Source organism: Muscardinus avellanarius (assembly GCF_963383645.1).
Source record: "Muscardinus avellanarius genome assembly, chromosome: 1".
Taxonomy (NCBI): Eukaryota; Metazoa; Chordata; class Mammalia; order Rodentia; family Gliridae; genus Muscardinus; species Muscardinus avellanarius.
Genome location: NC_137786.1, coordinates 158,755,231 through 158,765,504, shown reverse-complemented (window position 1 = coordinate 158,765,504; position 10,274 = coordinate 158,755,231).

The window sequence follows — 10,274 nt, the reverse complement described above, 5'->3', positions numbered from 1 at the left end:
ACAGGGTCTCACTAAGTTGCTGGAAGCCTCACTGAGTAGCTGAGGCTGGCTTCAAACCTGTGCGATCCTCCTGTCTCAGCCTCCCAAGGTCGGGGATTACAAGCATGCGCCACCATGCCCGGCATTTTTTTTTTTTTTTTTTTTTGGTGGTACTGGGGGTGGAATCCAGAGGGTTTGTACCTCCGGGCTATTCTCCCAGACCTTTTTTATATTTTATTTGGAAACAGGGTCTCACTAAGTTGCTGAGAGCCTCACTAAGTAGCTGAGGCTGGCTTCGAGCCTGTGCGATCCTCCTGTCTCAGTCTCCCAAGCGCAGGGATTACAAGTGTGCACCACCACACCCGGCTGTGGGATAATATATTTCTAAATGCTATATCTGAAGGTATATTAATATTCCAAATGGAAATCCTAAAAATTAACAACAATAAGAGCAAACAATACAATTTAGAAATAGTTGAAAGACTAAAATTGATAATGAATCTCCAAAGATTTTTATATGACCAATAAACACATGAATATCACTCATCATTATCATAATATAACTAATCATTAAGGAAATACAAATAAAAACTATAGTGAAACACTACTTTATATTTGTTAGGATGGCTACTTAACATGAATTACCTCGCTCCAGCCCTTTACCTTGAGTTTGTTACTATCTTTACGTGTAAAGTGTGTTTCTTGTAAGCAGCAGATGGATAGATTCTTGTTTTTAATCCATTTTGCCACTTTATGTCTTTTTATTGGGGAATTGAGGTCATTTACATTCAGTGTGATTATTGAGAGATAACTGTTAATTCCTAACATGTTAAGATTTTATTTCTGTTTGAAATACTGTTTATTTTTCTTTGTTTAATTGTCTGATGGATGGAAAACCTTGTTTCTCTGGCTCTGGTATGTATTACCTATTTCTTCTTTGTAGTTAATCTCTTTGAGTATTATCTCTAGTGCTAGTTTTGAAGACATAAATTCCTTCAGTTTCTGTTTGTCATGGAAGCTTCTTATGTCCCCATCTAATTTGATAGATAGTTTTGCTGGGTAGGAAATTTTTGGCTGGAAGTTGTTTTCTTTCAGAGTTTGGAATATGTTTCTCCAAGCCCTTCTGGATTTCATGACTTGGTTTGAGAAGTGTGGAATGATTCTAATTGGTTTGCCTCTGAATGTCACTTGGCCCTTTGTTTTTGTTGCCTTTAAGATTCTCTGCTTGGCTTCTACATTGGTCATTTTGACAATTATGTGGTGTGGGGAACCTTTTTTCTGATCTTGTCTAAAAGGAGTTCTATAAGTTTCCTGGACCTGTGTATTGACCTCTTGCTTTATGTTTGGAAATTTTTCTGCTATTATTTCTTTGAAGATATTATTGATCCCTTTGGTTTCACCTTCTTTTCCCTCCTCTATTCCAGTTATTCTTAGGTTAGCTTTCTTAAAGTGGGCCCATATTTCTTCAATGTCAGTTTCCTGCTGTTGAATTTTTTTCTAAGTTATAAATTATGCATTCATTTTTGGAGTGATCATCTTCTAGGAGCGAGATTCTATTCTCCATATGGTCTAATAAATTGTTTACACTTTGAATTGATGCCTCTACTTCAATGATTGCATCCTTTATTTCTTTTAGACTCTCTCTAAATTCTTTTCAAAGGTCCTGTATTATTTCTACAGTTATATTCCTGATTTGATCTTCTGGAGATCTGAATTTCTGTGTTATCAGGTTCTGATATTATGGGGTTGTAGGCATTCATTGCTCTATTGTTGTTCCTCTTTCCCATGATTTCAGAAGTTTGTGCCTTCTCTGGATTCTTCCCCGGGTCACCACAACTTCATTTAGGGTACTCTGGATCTGGAGTTTGTGTTAATCTCAGCTGCCACTACTTCTTTACTGGGTTGTATGATAAAGTCTCAGACCCAGATATTTAGTTGAGGCTGCGCGAGACTGTGGGGGTGCTGAGCTGGGCATTTTCCCACGGAGAGCTGCGAATAGGGTGTGGTATCTTTGCCACCACTTCTCCTTCACTGGTTTGGGGTGCAAAATCTCAGACCCAGGGAGATTATCCTAGCTGCGCAAGTCCCTGGGGGTGCAGTGCTGGGATTTCTCCTGTAGAAGCCGCAATTTCACTTACAGTTATTGTGCACGCTGATCTGGAGCTGTCCCGGGTGTGGTAAACTTGCTGCTGCTACTGGCAATATGGTGTCGCTGCTATGCCCTCGGCCGTGAGGCTGGCATATTTCTTTTCTGGTTTTGAGCTCCGTTTTGAGTCCCTGGAAGGTGTGATGAGCTTGGCCACTGGGAGTTTTAGACGTTCTTTTTCCTAAAAGACCTGCTGAATTATACCTGAATGATCCGCAGCTGCTCATTTCAGCTCCTTGTTACCTTTCCTCTCTGGAGCCTGGTTCTGTGAGGCATGATGGTGACAGTGGTGCTCCACAATGCAGGGTGGTTTCTAGTCTCTGGTTGTTCTTCTAGTCTTCTTTTTCTCTGTCCCTTATGTTTAGTTTTTATTTCTCTACTGATAGTGTTTTCTGGCTATGAAAAGCGCTGATTTTTGTGGCAATAGAGATCAAGTGTTAGCAGGACTCATAAATGCTGCTTTTCTCTGTTGCCATCTTCCCAGAAGTCAGCTGGAAGTGAATTTAAATGAAGACACAGAGCCAGCTGTCACTGTGGGACGTCTTCTATACTGGTTTATTAGAGCGCCAGGACAGCAGATGTTGAGAACTACTTTCTGCCCACCAGTTTGCCAGTCTTTGAATGAGGCTTGTATCTGGTGGCTTTGAACCTGATGCTCACAACTGTGACCCTGTAGATTGTTCTTTGGTGACTGATGTGTCAAATGTCTCTTTGTACTGTTAGATAGATGTCTTCCTCAAGAAGTCACAGTTTGAAGGATCAAAGATAATGCAAGTCTCCTCCCAAGAGCAGCATTAACATCATTCCCCACAAATGAACTTATAGGAGTCAACAAAGAGAGATGGAGAAATCTCACTCTCCATTTGTAAACCATGCACAGGGGTCACAAGACAAAATTTTATGCAGATCATTAAAATATGTGTTTTAGACATAAATGCATAGGACAATTTACATTTTAATCAAGTTTCTGATTTGCAGAGAAATTTCAAATACATTTGACATAGCAATCTGATAAGTTATTCTTTTACAGAGGGTAAACCTGTTCCTCAGAGAGAATAAATACTTTGTCCTAAGTCTTACAATTACTGAAAGGAATAGGTGGAACTTAATCTGGGTGTGTTTTCATGCACATATGAGTATTATGCACACACATTCACTTGTCCTCATGATTACAGACATCAGCAGGTGAAACACAGGACACCCCACAAGTGTTCAACTTGTTGAGGCATCGTGGGTGGGGTCTGCTCTTCTCTGACATCACCTGTCAAAGTCCTTTATTTCCAGACGTTGATCTCAATACCTGGAGGGACCTTAGAGAACAGACAGATTTAGCTGATATCATTATTAGCACCACCACTATTTACATAGCTATAGCTGAGTGCTATATAGAGTCCTTCTACATTTCCAGCTCTCCCTCAACTGGGAAGTGGCACAAATGCCCATCCTGGGAAATGCTGAGGCCCAGTCTGCTTCCTTCCCCAGAACCTGCTGACCTTCTCCAACATGTTCCATGTCGTGTACGCACATGTGCCAGATGGCGTGTCATTGGACAGTAACAGTCTTGCTCTCCACTTCCCAGCTGTATGTTTTTGGATATGTTGCTTAGTTTTTCTGAGCTTAATTTTCTTATCTCTGAAAGGGGCATCATGGTAATGGCACGACCAAGTCATAGCTCATAGAATGGTAGTGAGGATTAAGGGTCCCTGATGCCCATGAATTGTGTTTACCAACAGAAGGGTGCTAGCCACCAAGCATCATGTGACAGTGCCCAGTGCAGATGAAATGCTCAATACATGCCACGCCCTTGGATGGCGCTTAGGCATGCCGACGGCCAAGCCCTTCAGAGTGCTCTCCAAGGAATTGTTTACGACTACCTTGTCCAGGGCGTCAGCACAGAAACCGGCTTTCCTCCAGTGTGCCCTGCATGCTGCAGGAGCCTGACCAGTTCTCCAGGAAGGCTGCTCTATCTTTAGAGTGACTGGCACCATAGTCGCCGTTTTGGCAGAAGGAACTTCTTGGTTGAGGTTCAAACTGAAAATGGCTAGGGCACTGACTAGAAACATGAATACCAGGACAGTTCCCAAGACAGGAGCTAAATAGCTGTTCTTCTTTATTTGAGACAACTTAGAAGATGCTCCTATGGATCCCGGATAGGGTCAGTTTCAGGTGATGAAATTTAGGTTAAGCAAACGCTCTGGGACTGAACTGGTGATGTGCCATCTCAGCTCTGCCACTCGGTTGCTATTTGATCATAGTCTCTCTGGGCCTCAATTTATTCATCTGTAAAATGGGGATGATGATAATAATATCTATCTTAAAGATATTGTGAGGTTATTGTGAAGATGTGATTATGTATAACCACAAAGTACTTAACATCATTCCAGGCACAGAGTAAATACCGTGTGACTTTAGGGTTAAACACACAGAATAAGCTTCCTGAGTATTGAGGCTTTATGCTTCTGAGCTCAGTGAACATCCCACAGGAGAGAACTGAGAGGGATCCAGTGGTATAGACGTGGCCTGAATTTTATAATTTGCCCCAGAAACTAGAAGAGTTTCTTTTCCCCTTGGACACAGAGCTAGACTACCCTTTCCTAGCCTCCCTTATAGGAAGGTACAGACATTTGATTAAATTCTGATTCCTAGAAACAGGCTGAAGTGATGCAGGCTCTTTCTAGGCCTGAGCCATAAGTTTCTCATGCCTGTTGCTCTCTTTTTATCTCCTCTGTGGCTGAACACAGAATCCTAGGAGATGCTGGAACCACCAGTTTTCAGGTCTATCCTCCTTTCAAAGCAGATAACTCTAGCTCCTGAGCTAGAGTGAGCTAGGTGTGTGGCCGGCTCCACAAGATTCACATTGGTGTCATGGGCTCCCTCCTGCCTAAGTGACTCCCACACTTCTCTCTCTTCTCCATCTTCCCCAAGGATGTTGAACTGTCCTGCTCTGTGATCTCATCTCCCCTCTCTTGTCCTTTTAGATTATTCTCCTTGGAAGGGTTTTATTTTTTATTTTTGTTGGTACTGGGGATGAAACCCAGGGGCTTTCTACCTCTGGGCTATACTCCCAGACCTATTTTCTATTTTATTTGGAAACAGGGTCTCACTAAGTTGCTGAGAGCCTCACTAAGTAGCTGAGGCTGGCTTCGAACCTGTGCGATCCTCCTGTCTCAGCCTCCCAAGCGCGGGGATTACAAGCGTGCACCACCACGCCCGGCTGCTTGGAAGGGTTTTAGGAGGGAGATTCTAGGAGAAAGCAGAGACTAACATGTAGAGCTTTTCATGTTTAAACAGCAGTCCTCTTGGGTCATATTCGAAATTAACAGCAGAGATACAAAATTTCAGAAATAGCAATGTTGCCTTATTACTTATTGTTTTAGATTTTAAGCGCAAGCTACAAATGTATAATTTATCTGCCTTTAATAAACTGGATAATTAGTTAAGTAGGAAATTAAGTCTATAGAATGCCTTTTTTGAGAAAGGAATGATAGTCATATGCAGTGGGGGCCAATTGTGATCCCAGTACTTGAGAGGCTGAGACAGGAGGATTGCGGGTTTATAGGCTAGACGCAGCAACTTGGTGAGGCTTTGCTTAAAAAAAAAAAAAAGCTAGACTTGGTGGCACACACTTGTAATCTCAATAATTAAGAGGTGGAGACAGAAGAATTGCAGGTTCACAGCTAGCTTCAGCTACTTAGTGAGGCCCTCCACAGCTTAGTGAAGCCCTGTTTCAAAATAAAGAATAAAAACAAAAATAGGGCTGGGGGTATAGCTCAAAGGTAGAATGCCCCTGGATTTATTCCCCAGTTTCATAAAAACAAACAAAATAAAAAGGACTGGGGGTGCACCTTGTAGGTAGAATGCCACTGGGTTCTATCCCCAGCACTAATAAAGAAATAAATGAATGGATAAACAAAAAATAAATAGATAAATGAATAAATAAATAAATAAATAAATAAATAAATGACTGAAGGGAGTATAGCTCAGAGGGAGAATACCCGGGGTTTAAATTTAGTAACACACAGCTGGGCGTGGTGGCACACACTTGTAATCCCCCCACCCCGCTTGGGAGGCGGAGATAGGAGGATCGTGCAGGTTCGTGCAGGTTCGAAGCTAGCCATGCTGGCATAAGAGACCCTGTTTCCAAATAAAAAATATAAAATAGGTCTGGGACTGTAGCCCGGAGGTAGAAGGGTTCCATCCCCAGTACCACACACACAAAAAAACAACCCTTAGTAACACACACACACACACACACACACACACACACACACACTCTCTAAAAAACAAAAATGAAACAAAAAGAGAACAATGGGACCTCTCTCTAGCATCTGTCCATGAGAACTGCCTTGTTTTCCTTTGTCCTTCTCGGGGACTCCCAGCGGAGCCAGGCATGGAGAGGCTGCCAGGCGCCTTGGCAGGATGTGTGGAGGGAACTGCGGATCCAGAGCACCATTGAATTAGATGCACTGCGTTGACTTAGATGCACTGCAGCTTCTGTCTAATGTTCATCTGGAATTTTGCTGCTTTGCTGGATCAAAGATGAGTATCTCATTTTCTCAGCCTCTCTCATGAAGTTACTGAAACAGTGTTGTTCGTGTGTGTGTGTGTGTGTGTGTGTGTGCGTGCACGCGTGCGTGCATGTTTAACCTTTTTTATTTTTATTTTTTGCAGTACTGGGATGGAACCCAGGGGCATTCTACGTCTGAGCTACACCCCAGTCCTATTTTTTATTCTTTATTTTGAAACCGGGTCTCACTGAATTGCAGAGGGCCTCACTAAGTAGCTGAGGCTGACCTTGAACTGCAATCCTCTAGTCTCAGCCTCCCGAATTCTGGGATTACAATAAATGCTGGGATTACAAGCGTGCACCACCACACCCGGTGTGTGTTTTAAAAATATATTTTGGAGCCGGGTGTGTTGGCTCACGCTTGTAATCCCAGTACTTGGGAGGATGAGACAGGAGAATAGCTGGGGGTGTATGTAGCTCTGGGTTCCAAAACCAGTCCTGAGATTATATATATATATATATATATATATATATATATATATATATATATATATATATATATATATATATATATATTATATGTGTGTGTGTGTGTGTGTGTGTGTGTGTGTGTGTACACATACACATTTTTTTTTCGGCTTTTGTTTTCAAAGATTAGTCAAGACAAATTTGGGTTGAACTTCTGAGTAAAAGAAGGCACACATCTGAAGGCTACACCCTGTTCCTACTCTGCGAGAAGCCAGAGAAGCCAGATCATGATTTCCAGGTGAATTTAAAGAACTCCTTTGTAACCACGTGTGACCATTAGAGGGAGCCTAGATCATGTGAGAACCTAAAACCCTGGGGAGGGAAGAACCATATGACAAGACCAGGAAAGCACTGATTCTCTTATTCACTTTTAAATTTTACCAACTACAAAAATGTTATGCCTGAAAAACTTATATTTCTATTTCCTGAGGGCTCATGGAGAATTCTCTTACAAGGGTTCTTATGAAACAATTAGTCAAGTTTACTATCATTAGCAATGATTCTAATACAAGAATTTATGAAGAGTTTGATAACATTAATTAGAACTAATAAAATATTTACTACTTACAACTTGCTAATATAGCAATAATATCAGTCATCTATTTCTAGGGGGGCAGAGAAGTCTGTGTCGCAAGACTGTGTCTGGGGACACCAGGAGAACTAGGACATGGTTGGGGGTGTTGATGAGGAGGGACCAGAAAGTCCCCCCTGGTCCTCTGCGGGCTCGGGTCCTGCCTGTGCGAAGGTGGGGCGGGCTCTGGTACTCAGCAAGTGTTCTGCGTGGCTTGGGGTCTGCTTAGTTTGCTTAGCCAAAATTTTCTGGAGAAGGAGGAGAGAGTGTTCCAGAGTCTGGTCTTTATACTCAAACAAATGCAGGGGCGGGCATGGAGAAGCTGGAAGCCTAAAGCTCTTGGATAGGCTCAGCACACAGAAACCAGTGCTGTGTGCCCTGCCATGTGCCACCTATTGGCTCTTGTTCCAGACAAAAGGAACTGGGACCTGCTTCCTTTGACATGTGGAGAAGGTGGGTGGTCGTGGTGATCTGTGTCATTTCCTTTCATCTGGCCCCGGCTCTGAGGAGAGGATTCCTCCCTGCTTCTCAGCTGAGTCACTGTCCTGACCCTCTGCTTCCTGGTCCTCTTCCACAAGCACCAAGGAGATTGAGGTGCAGAACTCCCCTCCTTGGGGAGACCCAAGGCCGCGTGGACGCTTGCTCCTCCTGCCTTTGCTGCATCGTTGGCTCCACTGCTTCCAGGTTGGGCTAGAATTCCCTCCAGATCCATCTGCTCATCTGCAGGCAGGCCCTAGGCCGGAATGTAGTGATCCTTGTCATATTCAAGATGTCATTTTATGGTGGTAGAAACGGTTCATGAACAGAAGTGTAACTTTTACAATAAAGAATACTTAAGAAACCAAATACTGAAAAAAACTGAAGGACTATCAGGAGACTTTTAGGATAAAAGGTGCACTCCAAATGCCACTGCTAAAGGTAGGGAAGCTGGGCATGGTGGTGCACACCCATAACCCCAATACTTGAGAGCTGAGAGGTTCGAGGCAAGTCTCAGCACCTTAGCGAGACCCTCAGCAATTTAGTGAGACATGGCATAAAAAAATAAATAAAATGCCGGGTGTGGTGGTGCACGCTTATAATTCTCACTCTTGGGAGGCGGAGACAGGAGGATTACACAGGTTCAAAGTCAGCCGTGCTGCTTAAGAGACCCTGTTTCCAAATAAAAATATAAAAATAGGTCTGGGAGTGTAGCCTGGAGGTAGAAGGATTTCCAGAAACCCCAGTACCACCATAAATAAATAAATAAATAAATAAATAAATAAATAAATAAAATTAAAAAATAAAAAATAAGACTGAGAGTGAGGCTCAGAGGTAGAATACTTTTGGATGCAATTCAAGTCTCCTCTCTCTCTCTCTCTCTCTCTCTCTCTCTCTCTCTCTCACACACACACACACACACACACACACACACACATACACACAGAAGGTATGGGCACACGCTTATAATCCCAGCATTTGGGAAGCTGAGACAGGAGGATCGCGGTTCGAGGACAACCTCAGCTACTTAGAGAGGCTCTTTGCAACTCAGTGAGGCTCTATTACAAAATAAAGAATACAAAATAGGGCTGGGGTGTAGCTCGGGGGGTAGAGTTTCCCTGGGTTCCATCCCCAGCACTCCCCCCCACACACACACACACACATAGGAAAGGCAAGAGAAAGAAAGAAAAATTGGAGAAATACCTGTTCAAGCCCCTGTCCATTTACTTTGTTCTAAAATCTTATAAGACTGATGTCTGTTTCTGTCTTCCAGCGCACCTTGGTTTTCAAGTTGTCTAATGCGTGTGTTTTCTTAAACTACCGATGAAAACTGAACACTAATTCTATTCTTTCTTGGATTCTCCCTAGCACCAAGCATAGAATTGAAAATTGATAGGGAGCTTTATAAAAACTTTCTGGTCTAGTTAGTGAGTAAATAAGGCCCTGCCCACACTGGCTAGTCTCCCTGTCCTCAACCACTCCCTGTGATCTGCTCCTCTCTCCCATGATTCTACTCCGGACCCTGGATCATTCAGCTGAAAGAGGGAGAAGAAGAACCCATAATTAAAACCACTCATAGTGTCTTCAGAAAGAATCCTCTTAGGACTTCAAAAAACAGGGTTCAGTTTCCCGGAATCCCTTACAAGGGTCCTGAGGCCCAGCAGTCATCCCCTTAATTCTGAGTGGGAACCAACCTAGCAGGTTGTTTATGAGAGCTATTTGTCTCAGTCTTCCCATATGTGTAATGGGGTTAATAGTACCTGCCTCCTACCTTCCCCACAGGAACATGGTGAGATAATGTTGTGACATGCATTGTAGTCCTCAGATGAAAGCTCCCATATAAACATCACTGTTATTAAAGGCCCTCGACCTACGGATCATGGAAACTTCATTGCGTATGGTGTTCCCAAGCAAGATGGATAAAAAGACTGGGGTTGTGCCCAGGGACTTCTTGGCACTGGGACCTGAGAATAGCTCATGGGAATTAGGGTCTGTACATGAAACAAAGGCAGGGAAGAAATTTGGCAGTGATCCTAGAGGACACTTTAGAATTGTTTAAAAATTTC